The 20,407-nt window shown below is 38.7% G+C and overlaps 1 protein-coding gene across 3 annotated transcripts in view; it reads left to right on the top strand.

Annotated features, from left to right (window-relative positions):
* Window positions 1-20,407, top strand: part of LOC146406973 (uncharacterized) — a 345,508-nt gene that overhangs the window by 114,349 nt on the left and 210,752 nt on the right. The window lies entirely within an intron of this gene.

The following is a 20,407-nucleotide window of genomic DNA, read 5'->3' as shown; positions in this document are numbered from 1 at the left end:
AGTATTGGCTCATGCAATTATGGAGGCTGAGAAGTCTCACAATCTGCCATCTGCAAGCTACAGACCCAGGAAAGCCCATGGTATAATTTCAAGTTGAAAGGCCTGAGAACCAGGGGAGCTGATGGTATAAATCCCAGTCTAGGAGCAGGAGAAGCTGAGATGAGATGTCTTAGTTCAAAAAGTGAGGCAGAAAAGGGGTGGTGGTGGTGTATTTTATTTCCTCTGCCTTTTGTTCTATCCAGGCTCTCAGTGGATTGGGTGATTCTTACCACATTGAGGAAAGCAGTCTGCTTTACTGATCTACTCATTCAAATGATAATCTCACCTGGAAATACTATCACAGACATACCCAGAAATAATGTTTAATCTGGGCACATAGGCCCACTCAAGTTGACACATGAAATTAACCATCATAACCATTGATAACTTGGGCAAGTTATGTAACCCAATTAATTAGTCTCAGATTTCTCACTTGTAAAAGAAGGATTATAGACCCTGCCTTACAAGGTTTGTTTTTGGTTTAATTTAGCCATATAATGGTGAAAATGTTTGGTAAACTGTAGGATTCCATAAATGGATTATGATTTAGTAATGTTTTTAAATTGCTTCTCCTTTATGTTCTGTTTTGAGGTCCCTTCTTTCCTGTAATTCCTGAACAAGGAAAGGATTTTATGAACTAATGGTGATAATTTACACCAGGAATAAGGATTATTCACCTCTTTTTTATTCAGCAAATCAGTCTCATTATGCAGCAACATTTTATTACAGGCAAGAAGCCCAGGCATCAGATTGAATGTTATGCTTTTGTCCCGTGACATAACTGAGACTGTATATCAGTGGTCTTTATTCGTCTCCAGCAATTATTTAGTAAAATGAACAAATTCTAAGAGTGCCTGTAATCCTGGCCTCCTCTCTCCTGCTTTGCTTTTTCCTGAAGACAGTCATTCTTCTGTCTCTCTTGCCCAGCTTTCTCCCCAAAGAGCAGCTATATTCGTATGTCTCACCCTGAGAGGGCAGGCATCTTGCTGCTATCAAGGCCGCTCTGTGGCCTGGCTAGTGGGGAGCCTTGAGGAGCCATCTGCTTGTCTCTGCTGGAGAAATGAGTGTTACCTTTGCAGTAGTTCTGATTACAGAAGAATAATAGGGTTATTCTTAACTAAGTGTATTTGCCGAAGAAAGGGACATAGTTTTAAGCAGTAAATAAGGAGGAAGTGTAACCAATGCTGGTAAACTTACCCACTTTGCTGCATGTTTTAAGTTTCCTATGTACCTCTGGTTGAATATGACTTCAAACAATGTGGCTCTCTATATGCAAAAATAAATGACAAGAATTCCTGACTTGTTGGAGTGGAAATTTGAAAAAAAATTAATTTTACAGGTTGTATTATTTTAAGACTAAGAATTTCTCTTTGTAGTATCACCCCAAGCCTGTCTATTGTTACTAAGGCTATAATTGCAGAGTTGGGTTATGAAAAAGTGTAATGAAGAAGCATGAGTTTAGCACCAGAGAGGCTTATGTTCACATCCTCACACTTTCATTTACCAGATGAATTATATGGGCTAGTCAAAATCTTGGGATTGTTTCCTCATCTATAAAATGGGCACCATAACACCTACTTCAAAATATTGTTGGAAAAATTGGGAGTAATCTGATGAACTTCACAGGAGATACTTGAATTACCTATTACAACTAACTAATGTTAAGATTATTATTTTTACCTGTGCATGAATACAAGAAACTCACCCCAAGCAATACAGGCATCTAATTAACCAGACAGTTTTGATGGTGGTTGAAAACTTGAATCAAGTTAAATATATTACTTTAATGTAATTTGCTGCATATTTATTGAGTCCTGATTTTGGAAAAGTTACTGTGCTCAGAGCTATACATCCAAAGACAAAACCCTGAATTCAAATTTGGTGGAATGATCAATAGGTGCAGCTACTAAGCTACTATTTTCTTTCCACTTGGGCAATATCCCATTTCTCTATATTTTTTTTTATAATTTTCTTTTTGGATACTATGTCTCTCTAGTTGAGCACTTATTAAAAAATACATCATGCAATCTTACCTCAATTTGAGATATCTTTTCTTGATGCTTTATACTATTCCTAAGTGAAAGCACACAAATATTGAACATAGTCTGGTGCTATCTGAAAAGAAGATTTACAGAGTAAAAATGAGGAAAAGACAGGAAATTGACCAAGATGGTGGAGTAGAAAGACCCTGAGTTTACCTCTTCTCATGAGCAAACCAAAATCACAACTATCTGCAGAAAAACTATTGATGAAAAAGACAAGAACCTACCAGAAAATATCTTTTATAACTAAAGACATAAAGAAGGAATCACAATAAGATGGATAGGAGGGGCACACTTGCAATATAATCAAGTTCCATACTCCTGGGTAGGCATCCCACAAACTAGAGAATAATTATGACACAGAGATTCTCCCATGGGAGAGTTCTGAGCCCCATGTCAGACTCCATAGACTGGGGGGCCTGCACTGGAAAGTTGAGCCCCCAGAACATTTGGCTTTGAGGGTCAGCAGGACTTAATTTTGGAAGTTCCATTGGACTGGGGGAAATGGAGACTTGACTATTAAAGGGCATATGCCAAATCTCACAAGCACTGGGACCCTGGTAGAAAGCAGTAATTTGATAGGAGCCTGTGTCAGACCTGCCTGCTATCTTTGGAATCTCCTGGAGAGGCCAGGAAGCAGGGGAGGGCTGTGGCTCACTCTGGGAACATAGATACTGGTGGCATCCATATTTGGGAACATTCTACAACATGAACACTCCTGCTAGCATTTTTGGGGACCAAACTCATTAGTTCCAAGATCTGGCCCCACACAACAGCCTGTAGGGCCAGTGCCGGGACACCTCAGGCCAAACAACTAACTAGATGGGGACACAGCCCCACCGATCAGCTGATAGGTTGCCTAAAGACTTCCTGAACCCATAGTTGCCTATAGACATGCACCTAGACATGGCCCTACACCCCAGAAGACCATGACCCAATGCCATCCAGCAGTGGGTAGGCACTGGCCCTGCCCTCCAGGAAATCTGCATTAATCTCTAGACCAGACTCTTTCATCAAGGGACAGTCACCAGCCTGTGTACCCAGCCTACCTGCAGCAGGTCTGACCCTACCATGGTACCAGTTAGGCCCTGGCCCTGTCCACTGGCAGGCCAACACAAACTTTAAGAAACCTAGACTCACTCCCCATTGATCTGAAATGAGCTTTGGGATCCCTGGGCCCCACAGCCAGACTCCAGGAACTGGCTTTGCCTGCCAGTAGTTTGACACTAATCCTAGGACCTGGCTTCATCAATTAGTAGGCAGCCAACAGCCCTGGAGTATTCAGGACCCTGACTCCACCCTGAGCCAGCTCTGACCCTGGGGATCCCTAGGTTCTGTATCTAGCTGCCTCCTAAACCAGGACCCACTAAACAGTAGCCAGCAGCATCCACACAAAACAGAATCTGGCAACCATTTGATCTAGGAGCCAACCAGGCCTACCAGACCACCTCCATAGCTTTCCACAGCAGAAGGACCCACCCAGCTCTCTTCGGGGGAACCCCTAGAGCGTAAAGCTTGAATGATGATAGGAGAGTACACAGCTGGGATGCATGGGGTAAAGATTATAAGATTATCAGAGAAGCCAGGAGAAGAATGGATACACAGAGTGAGAGGTTAGAAGTTCTTATCAAAGAATTAGAAAATATAAACAACAACCAGAGATGAAAAATATAATAATAAATTATTGAAATATAATAGTATCAATAGTTGATTAAGCAATGCAGAGGAATGGATCAGTGAGCTGGAAGACAGAGTAGTCTGAAGCTGACTAGAAAAAATAAGAAAAGAGTGAAAGGAAATGCGGACAGTTTGAGACCTCTGGGACAACATTAAGCATACTAATATTTGCATTATGGGGTCTCAAGAGAAGAGAGAAAGGGGCTGAGAACATATTTGAAGGCATAATAGCTGTAAACCTCCCAAACCTGGGAAAGGAAGCAGTTACCCAAGTTAGGGAAGCACAGAGAGTCACATACATGATGAACCCAAAGAGGAACACACCAAAACACATTGTAATTAAACACATAGTAATTAAAATGACAGAAATTAAAGAGAAGAATATTAAAGCAGCAAGGGAAAAGCAACAAATAACATATCTGGGAACTCCAATAAGGCTATCAGCTAGTTTTTCTGCAGAAACTCTGCAGGCCAAAAGGGAGTGGCATGGTCTATTTAAAATGATGAAGGGAAAGGAGTTCTTGCTGTGGTGCAGTGGGTTAAAGATCCAGCATTGCTGCAGCTGTGGCATAGGTTACAGCTGCAGTTTGGATTTGATCCCTGGCCCAGGAACTTCCATATCCCATGGCAGAGCCAAAAACAAACAAACAAACAAACAAACGTGATGCAAGGGAAAAACCTATAACCAAGAACATTCTACACAGGTAGTTCCTTGGTGGCTCAGTGGGTTAAGGATCTGGCATTGTCACTGCTGTGGTGAGAATTTGATACTTAGCCCAGTACCTTCCACAGGCCACAGATGCAGCCAAAACAAACAAACAAACAAACAAACAAACAAACACACAAACAAAAAAGAACACCCAGCAAGGCTCTTGTTCAGATTTGATGGAGAAATCAAAAGCTTTACGAAGAAGCAGAAGCTAAGAGTTCAGCACCACCAAACCAGCTTTACAACAAAAGTTAAAGGAACTTCTCTGGGCAAAAAGAAAAAAAAAAAAAAAAGAAAAAAAGGCTACAACTAGAAACAAGAAAAATTACAAAATGAAAAACCTCACCAGTAAAGGCAAACAGTAAGGTAGGAAATCACCTACACACAAAGCTAGTAGGGAAGCTAAAAGACAAAAGTAGTAAAATCATCTCTATCCATAATAAACAGTTAAGGGATACACAGAACAATTATATGTAAAATATGATGTAAAAAACAGTTATCATGAAGGGAGGAGCATACAAAAGCAGGGTTTTTAAAATGCATTTGAAATTAAGAGATCAGTAACTTGAAATAATCACACACAGAGAGAGAGAGAGTGTTATACAAAAACTTCCTGATAACTACAAACCAAAAATCTATAATCAAAATGAGGAAATGACAAAGAGATGAGACCTAACATGTGAAGAAAAGAGGAGGGAGTAAAAGGAGCAGGTCAGTAAAAAGAAAATAGTGCAAAAACTGGAGAAATATACAAGGGGAAATGGCAAAGGGAAAGGAATTTCAGAGAAACATAAGAGGAAAAGGGAATTTATATTAGAACATATGGTTATGTCCTAAGATCTTTTGTCTTTTGATTTGAAAGAGGTTTTTCTATCTTGGAAAGGTATTTTAAATCAGTGACATTTGTCTCTTACCTATATTTTATAGAACATTTGAAAATCCTGGTCACTGATCTGTACATTTATAGGATCAAATGGAAATTTTACAAAATTCTTGCTACTTTTATATACCTACACTTGATCTCTTTCTTTTTTTGCTTTTTAGGGCTGCACCTGAAGCATATGGATGTTCTTGGGCTAGGGGTCATATTGGAGCTGAAGCTTCTGGCCTGCATCACAGCCACAGCAATGTGGAATCCAAGTGGCATCTGTGATCTGCACCACAACTTGTGGTAATTCCGGATCCTTAACCCACTGACCAAGCGAGCAAAGCCAGGGTTCACACCTGTATCCTCATGGGTACCAGTCGGGTTCTTAACCTGCTGAACCACATGGCAACTCCCCATACTGCTTGACCTCGGTTAAATGTGACATCAGCAGTAGATGACAATGACTAAACGCTGTCATCCACAGAATAGTTTTCTCTTCCACGGGAGCAGGATTAAAATTTTCATTTATTTAAATGAGAGCACCAGGGATCAGTGACAGATTTTAAGATGTTCTACCAATGAAATAGTTTCTACTTCTGTCTAGAAACAGTGGGCTCTCATTCTTGAAATGTTAAGTGCTCAGTAATATCTGAATAATAAAATGGAGAACTGGAAGCAATTTTTCTAAGCACAGAGGTGTGCTCCATGTCTCACCTCAGTTCCTAGGGTGATATTTGAAGGTTTTTACTTTGAGGCATATATTCCGCAGTGAAGTGCAGCATATAGTAGTTTTGACCACAGTAGAGTTGCACTTTGGATGTAATTTGCTTCCTCTTTAATTTTTTTCTGGAAGTATTCAAGAAAATTTCTTAATCTCTATCACTGAGTGGTGCTTATATTTTTATAAGCCTACTATGGCTCTTGAGAAATCTGTAGTGAGTCTAAGGGAGGGGCTTCTCTTGGCATGAGTTCATTAATAACATGACTGCAAAACAGTTTTCCTTTCAGAGTTTTGAAATGATGGCAATATCCCATTTTTCGTGAACATGTCTGACTTGTTAAAAACAACATTAAAAAATGATTTTTATGGGCCTTCAAAATATTTTTGTAGAAATAATTTTTTAACTTTCATTTATTAATAAAAAAGAACACCAATAATGTTGATCTTCCATTTATTACCATTTATTACTCTGGAAAATTCATATGATAAAGAGCAAATATCCCTTTCTTTTCCCCGGAATATCTGTTTTCCTTGATATTAATCTGAGTCTAAACAGAACTCTGAAACATACTAAGTCTTATATTCAGCACCAAACACTCAACACAGAAAATAGATCCTCAAATCTAATTTTACTTTGTGGTATTAGGAGAAATATTGGAGTCAATCTTCAAGTCTGTAATAATTCTTTCTGGTGTTCTAAAGAATCATTTGACACTGGTTTATCACAGTTGAGAAGAATGATAGGGAAAAATGTCTTAAGCCAACAGGAAGCTTTTAGAAGTAGCAGTATTACCAATTTGCATCACTGTATTAGTAATAATTGAAACTGTTCATAATCAGAGAGAGGCATTTTTTTATTTTTTTGTCTTTTTATGGCCACACCCATGGCCTATGGAGGTTCCCAGGCTAGGGGTCGAATCAGAACTGTAGCCACTGACCTACGCCACAGCTGCAGCAATGCCAGATCTGAGCCTCCTCTGTGACCTACACCACAACTCTCAGAAATGCTGGATCTTTAACCTACTGAGCAAGGCCAGGGATCAAAATCTGTGTCCTCATTCATTTCTGATAAGCCAGAATGGGAACTCTGAGAGGTGTTTAAGGCCAAAATTCTAAAAAGTATTTTGTTAGGGCTCTTAGGATTTTTTCACCTGGATGGTATGTATTGTATAAATGGTACAATATTTTTAAAAGATCCTTTGCCATTTACAAGAAAAGAATAGATTTTGTTCTACAGTCTTTTCTTAATTTTGAGTTTTAATATCTTGATTAAAACCCAAATCTCCATCAATGAGTCCCATGAATAAAGATGTCCCTGGTTTCTTTAAAATAAGGATTCTAAAGCAAGTCTCCAAATTTAAGGAACCCTCCATTTCAAGCTCTGAATGGATCGTGCAGCAGAGTTTAAAACTTGGACTCCTTGACCTCCGGTCTTTTCCTTGTTTGTTCTACTTGGTTGTTTCACATTCCTAATTCCCACTAGAACTTGAAGAAGCTGGGGGAAAAGGTATGAATTAAAGAGTCATGTAGATACCTCATATGGAGGCCATAGAAAGGATCCACAAATCTGTGAACTTTTTCCATTTAAAATCAACTCTGCTCCAAAAAGGAAAATGCTAATCTGAGAAGGGAAGGACTATCTCACACGACACTCATTTGGATTTGCTGAGTATTTCTTTTCATTTGTCTAGATGCAGTCATTTATTTCTCATAGTCGTTCTGCTGTGGAATTGTTTCAGCCTTTGTGGAAATGCTACGGCTGGGGCAAATGATTGCCTCTCTAGAAGGTCTCTTTACTGGTAGCAGCATGTGGCTACCACAGTGATTTTTTTTTTTTTTTAAATAAAATATCTTCCTTATCCTTTGATTTTGGAAAGCGGCTCCAGATACTTTACACCTTGCCTAGGTGTTTATTTCTTTATTATTTTCACTTATCCATTTCAATCCATAAACTTACCTTAAACTCTGATGCAGAGGTGTCCTGGTGTGGGTATTTCATATTTATTTTTCTCCTCGCATATAATGTATGCAGGTCCTGAGTACCTGGATTCTACCTTAATAGTTTCCAAGAATTATTCCACTCTGGTGTCTATCCCAAACTCTGGCTTTCACTGTCAGTTATCTGTATGTTGTTTCTTTTCTTGTCTCTGAGATCTACTTGCCTCCCACAGTTTCAGAACAAATATTTACCAAAACCTATGGAAAGGGCTTCTGGATTCCATAACAACACTGCTTCCCTCCTTATCATGAAGCCTTGAACAAATATTTCTTTACTTTGTAGTTGGTCCAGGTCTGACAGCCAATATGATGATATTCATAAACAAACAAAAAAGGAGTATGGAAGGGTGAATGTTTGAATTTGATTCCAGAGTCTTCTCTTCTCTCTCAGCTGATAAATACAACTTTGTTTTAGATGTGAGTATGAACTGCTCTGAATCTGAAGAAAAGTTTATAAATCTCTGAAAAAAATTAAATTTTTGTAATTGTGTATAGTAGTAACATTGCTATGTGAAAACAGGTGCCAACCAAAAAGCCTAGCTTTGAAGGAAAGCTTCATAGTTGAGTTATGAGACAGCTGGACAGCAGCAAAATAGATATGGAGCCATAAGCCACACACGAAAAACAACTTTAATCGGGGCCTGACAACATTGGGTGATGGTAACGAAGTCCCTTGGTATGTGTAAGCCCTGGATCAAATGAGACCAATTGACTATTGACAAGCGTTACATTAGTGCAAAACTGGATGAAAAACTGGCTGTTGCCTTCCACAGACTCCAATAATGAGAAATGAGGTTTTTGTGAAATAAAGGGCCTTTGTTTGTTTTCAAAAAACATATGTGAACCAGCCCAGGTGATATCTCTGGTGGACTGACATTCCTCTAGGTGCAGCCTTTAGACACTGCAGTGGCATTTAGTGCTGTCTTTCCAAGCTTCTTTTTGTGACAGGCCTCTTTGACTCCTTAAATTGATTTCATGATTCTGAATACCAGTAGCTAATGCTGGCAGCTCAGCCCAGGAGCAGGGAGCTTCATCCTGTCCCGAGAGCCCCTCAAATGGATTTTACAAGGGAGTGGTGCATGCCATGCTTCTAGGTGCAGTGAAGCATGTTTCTAGCACTTTTCACAGATCATAAATTAATTTGAAATGAACCTCTCTCCTCCCACAAAATAAAATACCAGAGAAGAACTGTCATCATGGTTTTTCTGCAACATGGTGTTTGAAGGGGGAAAAGTCATTTTCTCCTACATTTGTTGATGGGACACGTGACAGGTGCCAAATGCTAGGCTGTCCACGAATGCGTGGTATGTGTGTCCAATTCAAAATAATTTGTAGTTTGGGGTAGATTATCCACACCTTTAGCTCTGAAGCTGAAACAGTGGAAAGAGCTGTGCATATTCTGGTCCAAAGATGGGTGTTACATAAAGTTACAACTGATGTATCAGGAACCCCAAATGTCCTGCCTTCACTGTTTCTGTGTTGCAAATATAAGTAATTATCTTTGGTAGTTATTCTGGAAAAGGTAAGAAGGAGCAGTTAGGACATGCAGCCTGATTTTACTATTATGTGTGGGCATTTGGTAAACAGTGAAATAATGCAATATCCTTTTTAATAATACTGCAAGCTGGAAAGCACGACACTGGTTTCTCAGAACTTAATAAACAGTGCTTTGTTGACTTGTGTGGAGTGCCTGCTCTCTTATATACAACAAAAATTTACTAAATTGACTATGTTAAACTTGGTTGATCTCATTACTTTAGTTTTCTTACTTTCTTTTGCCTTAGTATATAGTAGGGGTCAAAGAAATCCATATTTGATTAATTGTACAATGATTGAAAGTGATTTGTGGGTCAAAGAAACATTGAAGTGAAAAAGAAGGGAGAGGAAAGCAGGAAGGAGATGTTCTGTTAGTAGTGAGTACCCAGGAAACTCAGTATATATTATCTTGTCAGTGCCCCTTTTTTCTTGCCTAGATCCTCTCCTCATTTCCAAAACTACACATCTAATTGTTTATAGACTTCTCCTGTGTTTCATGAGTACCTCAAATTTTTTTTTTTTTTTTTTTTTTGTCTTTTGTTGTTGTTGTTATTGTTGTTGTTGTTGCTATTTCTTGGGCCGCTCCCACGGCATATGGAGGTTCCCAGGCTAGGGGTTGAATCGCAGCTGTAGCCACCGGCCTACGCCAGAGCCACAGCAACGCGGGATCCGAGCCGTGTCTGCAACCTACACCACAGCTCACGGCAACGCCGGATCGTTAACCCACTGAGCAAGGTCAGGAACCGAACCCACAACCTCATGGTTCCTAGTCGGATTCGTTAACCACTGCGCCACGACGGGAACTCCAGTACCTCAAATTTAATGGCCAAATAGAATTGCTAATTTTTCCTCCAAATATGTTCCTCCTTCCATGGTCCCTATCTTAGGGAGTGGCACTACCACTCTACCAAAGATACTCAGGAGTCATCTGAGATGATATTGTCCATTTTCATTCTCACTTAATAGTTATAAACCGTTTGTCAAATCTTAGCTCCAAAATTCACTACCCTTTTATAGTCAAGTCTGCTGCTTTTGCACTTCTTGCTTGGATTACTAGTGAATGGGCTCCCTGCCTCTACCCTCCATCCCACTTAAATTTAGCCTTTAGCCTGTGGCTATAGCTTTTTAAATGCAAATATGATTGCCTCACTTCCTTGATTAAATTTCTTTGACAGTCTTTATTGCCCATAGGATAAATTTAACACCCAAATTCTTAATAATCCAGCTATGCTTGCTTCCTACCACTATACTCTGAGGTCCTTTTACTAGATGAAGAGCAATTTTTGGTAAATATAGTGCTCTCTCATACTTCACATTGTTGCATATGCTATTTTCATTGGTGGGAACACCCTTTTGCCTTTGGAACCTGGTTAGAGATTGCAAGTTCATTTGTAGTGAACACGTATTTCTTCATCTGGGAATCTCTCCATGACTACTTCTTCTTTTTTTTTTTTTGTCTTTTGTTTTTTCTAGGGCCACACCTGTGGCATATGGAGGTTCCCAGGCTAGGGGTTGAATCAGAGCTGTAGATGCCGGCCTATACCACAGCCACAGCAACACAGCATCTGAGCCACGTCTGTGGCCTACACCACAGCTCATGGCCACACCGGATCCTTAACCCACTGGGTGAGGCTAGGGATTGAACCCGCAACCTCATGGTTACTAGTTGGATTTGTGTCTACTGTACCACAACAGGAACTCCTCTTCATGACTTCTTAGTTCAAGTTATTCTCTTTCTCTAGCCCTCCTAATGTCATGTGCATAATCCTCCTAATGTCATGTTAGTTTAACTGCTGATTTCTCTGTCTCCTTTATTTATTCTAAGCTCTTTAGAATCAGGAACAGTGCTTTATGTATTTTTGTACACTCAGGGCATTACAGTCCCTAGTATATGATGGACACTCAGTGTGTATTCATTGAATCAACATATGAATATAGGAGTTCCCGTCGTGGCGCAGCGGTTAACGAATCCGACTAGGAACCATGAGGTTGCGGGTTCGATCCCTGCCCTTGCTCAGTGGGTTAACGATCCGGCGTTGCCGTGCGCTGTGGTGTAGGTTGCAGACGCGGCTCGGATCCCGCGTTGCTGTGGCTCTGGCATAGGCCGGTGGCCACAGCTACGATTCGACCCCTAGCCTGGGAACCTCCATATGCCGCGGGAGCGGCCCAAAGAAATAGCAAAAAGACAAAAAAAAAAAAAAAAAAAAAAAACATATGAATATAATGATAAAAAGCAGAACTTAATTGGGATGGTGGATGAGGAGGTATCACTTTGAAGAGAAGACTGCTGTTGTTTTGGGGGGATTTGGCAATATATAGACATAAGAGCTGAAAGAGGATTTGATCCTAATTCAGATTTGATTTGGACTTCTAGGCCATATCGATCCTAAGAAAGCCAGCAGCAGTTTACAATTGGAAACTACTACAAAGGTGTAGAAGTAGTAACACTCATACAAAAAACTGAAGAAAGATAAATTCCTCTCTCTTCTCTTTGTACTTCCTTCCCTTTCTTTCTGGCTTCTTCCAGGAAATATGTAAAATAAATATATTAGAATATATGTTTTTATTTTAAGGTGGCTATGTTAATATATATGTATGTGTGTGTATATATATATACATATATATATACATATGTATGCACATGCATGTATAGTTTTAAAAACTTTTAAATACAGTGTAATTCTTTTTGCTTAATAGTTCTGTGTTGATGTGGGTAAAGATCAGAAAAAAAGAAGAGTTTGGGGCAGGGGAGGGAGAAGGGAAGTAATGGCAAAGCCAGAATATATGTTTTGAGAACCAGCCTTGAGGAAGGGAAAAAAGCAGAAATAGAGCATGGGGTTTCAGAACTTCTTTCCTCCGCCTGTCAAGAGGGGGAGTGTGGATGCAAAAGGCAAAGGTGTTTGAATAGTGCGCTGGGTTCCTATAGGCTCAGCACGGAGATACCATGGACAGAGCTAAGGCTGCATTCTTCTGGATTAGAGAAGATACTAAGAAACTACCCTGGGTATACAGGGGAAAGATCATTTTTTGATCATACTGAACTAATCATGAACATGAGCTTTTTCCAGTTCAGTTGTCCTCTGCTCATATTCTGGAGCTTTAGCAGTGCTGAAACTTGGTGGTCAACATGTTAGATGTACATCCCACTCAGCCCAGCCTTCTGGGCTCTGTTAAATTGGTGAGAATGCATTTAGGGAAGAAAATTTATCCAGTGACTCCTGTAGTGAGGCATTCATAAAAAGCTGGCTGATACTGCTGGGGATTTAAAGGCATATATGGCCCAAGAAAAGTGATAAGCAGGTTATCATTGGTGGGGTACTTCTCACTTTGGTGTATAAATGTTATATTAATATTTGTGAGGTACTTCTCACTTTGGTGTGTAAATGCTATATTAAGATTGTTTACACAGTATGGCTAAAAAGCATTGTATGTCCTCAAGGAAAGAAAAATAACTAGTTCCTAAGTTTCAAGTTCTAGTCCAGGCACTTTAATTTCCTTCTCCTAACTGCAGTGTAGTATGGGTTAACCATTCAGATTTTTACTGTAGAGGAAGCTGGGCTTCCCAGCTAGTAAGTGGTAGAGCCTGATTCAGCCCCGGGTCTGGCTGTCTTGGATCCTGTTCACATTCTTTTCTCCCACTGCCTCCCTTGCCATCACATCTTGGCGGGCAGCAGGAGAGTCAAACCTGACAGGAACTGTGAAAAGCCTGGAGTTTTCAGCCTGCTAGGCAAGCAGCAGTACCATAGAGGTAAGTCACTGTGAGCCCTGTCATTTATTTCTGTCTACTTTAAATCTCTTATCTGTAGGGCAAAAAGCATTTACAAAGCTTTCAGAAAAATGCTTTGTGATTACCAGCACTAGGCGAGCAATAGCTTGCCTGTTTTCCACAGATAGCTGCAAAATATGTCTTTTAGGGAGAATTATCTGCTTTCTTCCACTTAGATTCATATATAAACACACTGACAAAAAAAATGTTTTGGAAATCCCATAGTCCTAGGTGTGAACAGATACTTTTCTATTCCAGGTTGCATTGAATCAGATGGGAGAAAAAAACCTCGAAAAACCAAATGGTAGGCTAACTATTGAGTTGTAAATAGACAAACAAGAATTGTTACCTCTTGGTAACAAACTCCTGTTCTATGGTACTTCCTGTTAAGTCTAGGAATTCCAAGATGTAATCCTACTGGTATAAAGTATCAGGTGTTCCCTACCAATGTGCCAGATTTTGAGGTGGCAGGGGGTCAAGAAAATAATAAGGAAAAAGGTATTAACTTGCTTTCACTCAAATCATACCCAGTCCTCTTGGTAGAGGCTACTTTGGTGATATTTTTGTCTTTGAAGAGAGAAAGAGGATGTTAGAATTGTCATCCTCCTTGGCTTGATAAAAGCTTAATCTTCGTTGTCCTTTGTACTTTCTCCATGTAAGCTTCAGCTATGGGAATAATTCTTAACAAATTACACAGCTGACCTTCAATAAGTGGGCTCCTTCCACATGACGAGACTTAGAATTGCATGAGAATGTGACAGTTCATAAATCCCTATACACCTTGGACCTCTTGCTCTAACATACCTTGTTGGAAGCAGACTCAAAGGTCCTTGCTGCTCCCCAGGTGGACCTTTGGAGATTTCAGGCCTGGAGCCTAGGACTTGCTGCAGCTGCCATGCTTGGTCTCCTCCTGCTTGAGTCAGGGAATTCCCAATGGAGGAAATTCTGATGCTTGATAAAGAGCCAGTTTTTGTATATTATCACTGAAAAGAATGAACATAACCTTTAAAAGGGTTGAGAACCTGTTATTCTGAATCTTTTTTATATCAAAGCCTACTGATTCTATTTGAGAGGGCTATTCTTCAAAAGGTACACTGTCCTGGCTGGAAAGGACTTTAATAAGGCAGACATGGTAGGGTGATTGCTTTGCTTGATTTTGCTTTGCTGTTAAAACATTAAGTGTAATCTGATGTGTCAGTAGAGCCACCTCAGGTGCTCAGAATCATTTTAATTCCTCTTACCATAAAAACATAGTGTCAATACTGACACAAATTGGCATTTAAAGTATATGCAGAATCACCTGGAGAATAGCTCTTTTTACTGATAGGCGATCTTTTTAAAAGTAGTTTCTGTCAAAGATTCAACTTAAACTCTTTTTTGGCTTTGAATTTTACAGAGCAGCTTTTTTTTTTTTTTTTTTTTTAACCTGACCTTCTTTGCATCATTCAGACCTATCAGCAGAGGAAAGAAGTTTTTCCATTTTATCTGACCCTATGGGAGATGTTATACATTCCCAGTGAGTGCTCTGTAACGGATGTGCAAGATGATGCATAAGTGGATGACATCACTCATAGTTGGTGATTAAATACTTCCCTGGGACTCACAAAATGCACTCAAAAGAAAATGGAGAGGAGGAGTGATGATTAGAACTTTATTATATACTCCATCTGGGTGCATGTTTTTACTACTCTAGATAGATGTATTTTAATTTTAGGGAAATATGAGCATACAAAATAAAAGAATGTAAATTTAGAAACCTTAGATGTATTTTGGAGAAATATAAACTTATAAATACAAATAAATTTGTATATTATTGCATTTCATGTGCTTTATAATTTATAACATAGAATATATTTAAATGTATTTACGTGTAATATATAAAACATGTATGCAGTATGCAACATGTAACTATATTCACTATATAACCTATATGTAGTATTCTATATTCCCAAGCAAATAGAAAAGCCAGGAAAGAAATATTTTATTTTTTGCTAAGCCATATTCTTTGCTAAATGGCATATAGAGAGTATCCAAGTGGTTTTTATAGACAAATTATAATACTATATTTGGAGAGATGAAGTGATCCTCAAGCATTATTTATCCAGTAATTCATTTATTAACAATATATTGACATTCGGTGCACACAGTTGTTTGTTTTATTTTTTTGCTTTGCAAAATCCTGTTGAACTGAAAAGTGAACATCTTTGAATTTTAGTCTTGGAAAGCAATAGAACCTATTGACAAGAATGACTAGATTTTCTTTGTTGTTTGAAATCTAAAAGCTGGTCATTCCTTTTCTATTTTCCTAATGTTAGCAGGGCTCTCTCTGTGTGTATGTGTGTTTGGCAGCAAATCACTCAGCTGACCTTTTTCATAATCAACTACAATAAGTGAAGTGCATGTGTACGTGTGTGTGCTTGTGCTTCTGGTGTGATGGACAGTTTGCTTAAATATATGGGAAAAGTTAATCCCTCTGCCCCTGACCTTTGGCACAGGAACCTTGTGCTTCCTCTAGAAAGTGTGGTAAATGCCAAGTCCTTTGGGTAGAGGATGTTTGCATTAATGTTTTCTATGCTGGAGCCTGAGCCATAGATTTTCTGTCAGGCATCCTTTCCACTGCTGATATGGAATAGGTTGAGCTGTATATAAAATATAGTGTCTGATGCCATCTGTTTTGACACCCTGAATATTTTAACCCTAGCCAGTGTATTAAAGGAGAAAGCCTCCCACTCCCTATCATGCATGTGATTACTATGTAGTATGAGAGGTAGAAAAAGTCATACAGTTTAATATGATTGTCAAAGGGTCAGTTGTCATGTTAATTATCAAGGTCTGAGTTTTTATAATATGACACAGAGGGAGGAGGATGGGGATAGTACATTCCAACCTTGTAAATGCACTTAACTTTTGATTTTTTTTTGAAATCTAGGGCTGTGACACTAGCACAACATAGTGCATCTTTACTATGTCCATTCTATCTTTGGATATCTATAATTGTTCTGCTTTGAGTTAAATCTGTTTCTTTTGCTTAATCTCTAGCTATGGTGTCTTATGAATATCTATAACCAAGGGGGGAATTTTATGATTGAAAGGGACATGGAATAACTATTTCTTCTACCATAGTACCTAGAAAGAGACATATTCTCTAAAACACAGATGGCAGGGTTTTATTGTCCCATAGTAGGAGTGGCTTTAAAAGGGAATAGGTTCTGGTATCTGCCTCTTGGTGGAAAAATATGACTTCATATTCACTAGGTTAAGATCCTTATCTTTGGCAGACATTCACCAGTTTGCTTGGTCAATATCAGTGAACAAGTCAGGTCCTTCAGTCACCTGGGGGGGGGGGTCACTTTTGCAGTTAACTCATCCTGGCAGGTGCCATGGTTGTATATTTTGTTTAGAGCCAGCTGTTCTGTTGGAGCATAGTAGGGTAATTCCTATGGCTATGGTAGGTGACTGATGATATACATGAGAATGTGTTTCAGACCAAAAAAACATGTCCATCTATCTCATGGTCTTGGTGGATACTCCTAAGACTCTAACAAGCATTTGTTTAAATTCTTGGCTTTAATAGTCCAAAGCTGAGAAAAATTCTTGCAGAAACATTTTACAGATATGCTTTATCTGCTATAATGTAGAGCTGGCATGGCCTTCATTCTAGAGGGAATACTGGATGAATAACTCAACATTTTTAATAGGAAGGATAGCAACCATACCACCTTCTTATTTTAAAAATATGTAGATTTTTTTCATCCCATGTAATTTAAAGCAAATGCCTGTGGCACACAAAATTAAAGTTAGGTTTTAGTTTAGCTTCTACAACTTTGATGTTCATCTCTGCTATCTCCTTGCCATAATTTCTGACAAATATTTTCTTCTTGGTCTCATCCCAAGATTTGATCTCTGGTTCTCTGGATTAGACTTCACAATATCTTTCCTGAACAACCAAGGCACATGCCTATTCGCTGCCCTTGCCAGAGAGGGGAATTTGATAGGACCTGAGTTTCTTACAGAATTTCAAACTACTGGCTTGAAATTCTTCATTTCTCATCAAATGCCTTCTTGAAAGGAGTGATATGTTGTGACATTGTATAAGAATTATACTATTATTACCTACTACTATTATTTATTATACTACTATATAGAAATTGCTTTTATTTCCCTTAAATTATATTAGACCATTAGATGTACATACACTTGCATTACTTAGAGACACCTTTGAGGCTATGCCTCAGTTGTGACTGAGGCCCACTATAAGAAACAGCCTATTTTGGACCTGTTTTATAAAATCATTGAGATTTTGTACATTATATCACTTATTATCTCATGTATAGATCTTCGGAAGTGTATGACTTTTTGACTTTAACAGAGGAAAATATTATGTCTTCCCATGAATGCTTTCCCACTTCTATGATGAGAAATTAATATTAACAATAGTATAGCAATACATTCTCATTTATTTGCCCTGGATGCCAGGAAGCTCAGGGCAAAATGTAATGGTTAAATAAAGCATTTGATATTTTTGTTAGTACAAATATATTTTTCCTTTATATGAGTTTTCAATTTATATTTTACTGTTTTTTGTGTGTATGTGTGTTTGTATACCACTAATCTATTTTTGGAAGAGGCAAGACATTATATAGACTTACAGTATCTTTCCTGAACAACTATCTTCTTACTTAGGAAAGCTGTGGTATGGTCTTTAGGGACCTACTTTATGGAATTTCTACAGCATCCTTAAGAGATTCCATAATATCAGCCCCATTCTGAATCCTTGAGTACTTAAAATACACATGGCACACTGCTAGATGCTGTTAGTCACACCCAAACTAAACCAAACCCAAAACAGCCACCTTCCTCAGTTGTCTTGCCATATTGTTGAGGAAATATCTTCTATAAGGAGTGGGACTTTAATGACAAATACTAAGTTTACAGAGACTTTCAGAGGCTAGCAAAAGTACACATTAGGCAACCAGAGAAGTTTTGGCTTCCATTTAATCTGGGATACAAAATATGGATAGATTTAAGTAGATGATTTGAAGATTTAAGGGCAGTAGTGTGCTGGTAAATTTGCTTCCCCTTTCAAGTCTGTTTTATTATTTATTTATTTATTTATTTTTGCTTTTTAGGGCCACACCTGAAGCATATGGAAGTTCCCAGGCTAGGGGTCAGATCGGAGCTACAGTTGCTGGCCTATGCCACAGCCATAGCAATGCGGGATCTGAGCCACTCTGAGACCTACACCACATCGCTTCTTGGCCTTTTGGCTAAGATCAAGTGAGACCTACACCACAGCTCATAGCAACGGCAGATCCTTAACCCACTGAGCAAGGCCAGGGATTGAACTCACAACCTCATGGTTCCTACTCAAATTCGTTTCTGCTGCACCAAAATGGGAACTCCTCCTTTGAAGTTTTGATTTGTAGTGTTTTTCAATTGCCATGGTGTAAATTTTTCTTTCAACATGGTCAATATCAAGCTATTAGATTAACAACTGGCTTGAAAAATTTCCCAAATATTTAAAAATTGGCTCTCATGAGCCTGTTTGGGCTAGCTCTTACATACTACTGGATGAAGGCTTTATGGTATGTAATAGTATGAGCAAGCAAGGGTTCAGATTTGTGAGGTCCCATTAAGGGACAGAAAACAATGCTGACTGACTGTATCAGGAGGTTCATGTTGGTAGAAGATGATGACAAGCTTCAAGAGAAAAGTTGAGGTAGAGTTTGGAGAATATACAGTTGGACATACTGTGCCCAACTGTGGGGAGTTCTTGAATTTTTTAAAGTAGATAAGTGACAGGATAAGATTAATATTTTAGGAGGATTGTCCTGTTATTAGTTATGTGTTAGGTAGTTTCAGAGGAATACAGGGAAGCAGAAAAAGCAGTTTAAACTTTTCGAAATATTGTAGGTGTGAAGATAAAGAGCTGGATTTAGGGAAGAAATGGCTAGTATGAAAAGGGAAGGACGAGATAAGGGAGGACAGTGAAGGCAGTGGCGACAGTGCATCTCTGTTCCACAAAGGATCTGCTGGGTTAGTCTGAAACCTTGTACTGTAACCAGCTCAGGGTTCATTTAGTCATTTGTTTGGGGATTGATGTTGGCTGTTACTAAAACCTTCACTTGGGATTTTGTGAAAATACCTGCACATCATCTTTCCATAGTTGCTTTGCTTCATTACAGCATAATGGCTGGGTTTCAAAAGCAAGTATCCCAAGAGATGGCCACATAAAAGCAAGGTTGCTTTCTATGACCAACCCTTAAAGGTCATGTGATCATGTGATATTTCTTTTGCAACATTCTGTTTGTTGAATCAGTCACAAAAGCACATCTAGTTTCCAAAGGAAGGGAAATGAGTCCACCTCTTGATGGGAATATAGCAAATTTCTGAGAGACCATATGGGAGTGGCACGAAAGGATTTCTCAGTAGGTGGTTGCTATTATCTTATTCTTATTAAATGAGTTTACATATCTTCAAGCAAACTAGTTTCCTCCAAAACCTGATGACTATTTTCAGTAAATGCCTGGTATGTGTTAGGTAATAACCCAGAAATAATAGTTATGTAGCTCTTATTAAGTGGACGGGAGATTAATGTGTAGTACTAGTTCATGAGACTGAAGATAAGAGTATTACCTGAGAAGGGAAAACAAGGTCTTACTTACATGATGAACTTAGTTTTAGATTAATTAACTGGGAAAAAGTAACATAATAAATTGCAAAATGTTATTGAAAGCTTATCATGCAATGATTCCTTAAATCATTTTTATGCATTATCTCATTTAATCCTCACAAATAAATGTAAGAAATAAGTATTATTAGCCCCATTTACCAAGGATAAAACTGAGGTTCAGAGAGGTGACATAATTTGCCTGTGGTCAACCTGTTAAATAACTAAAGTTGAATTCAATCCAGGCCTGCATTCTTAACTATTGTATTCTACTTCCTCTCTATGAAGTAGAGTGAAAACTGGAATAGAAATAGAGCCTTTCATTTTGACTGCAAAGAAATGTGTCTAGCTGTGGGATTGTTGATACTATATCTGAAATGA

The sequence above is a fragment of the Sus scrofa genome, chromosome 1 (genome assembly GCF_054392235.1).
Source record: "Sus scrofa isolate SSC_HxYL_T2T_F1_AM1 chromosome 1, Sscrofa_HxYL_maternal_Yorkshire_Landrace_v2.0, whole genome shotgun sequence".
NCBI classification, from domain to species: Eukaryota; Metazoa; Chordata; class Mammalia; order Artiodactyla; family Suidae; genus Sus; species Sus scrofa.
Note: the sequence above shows the minus strand (reverse complement) of the source record. Positions and strands in the feature narration are given on the sequence as shown.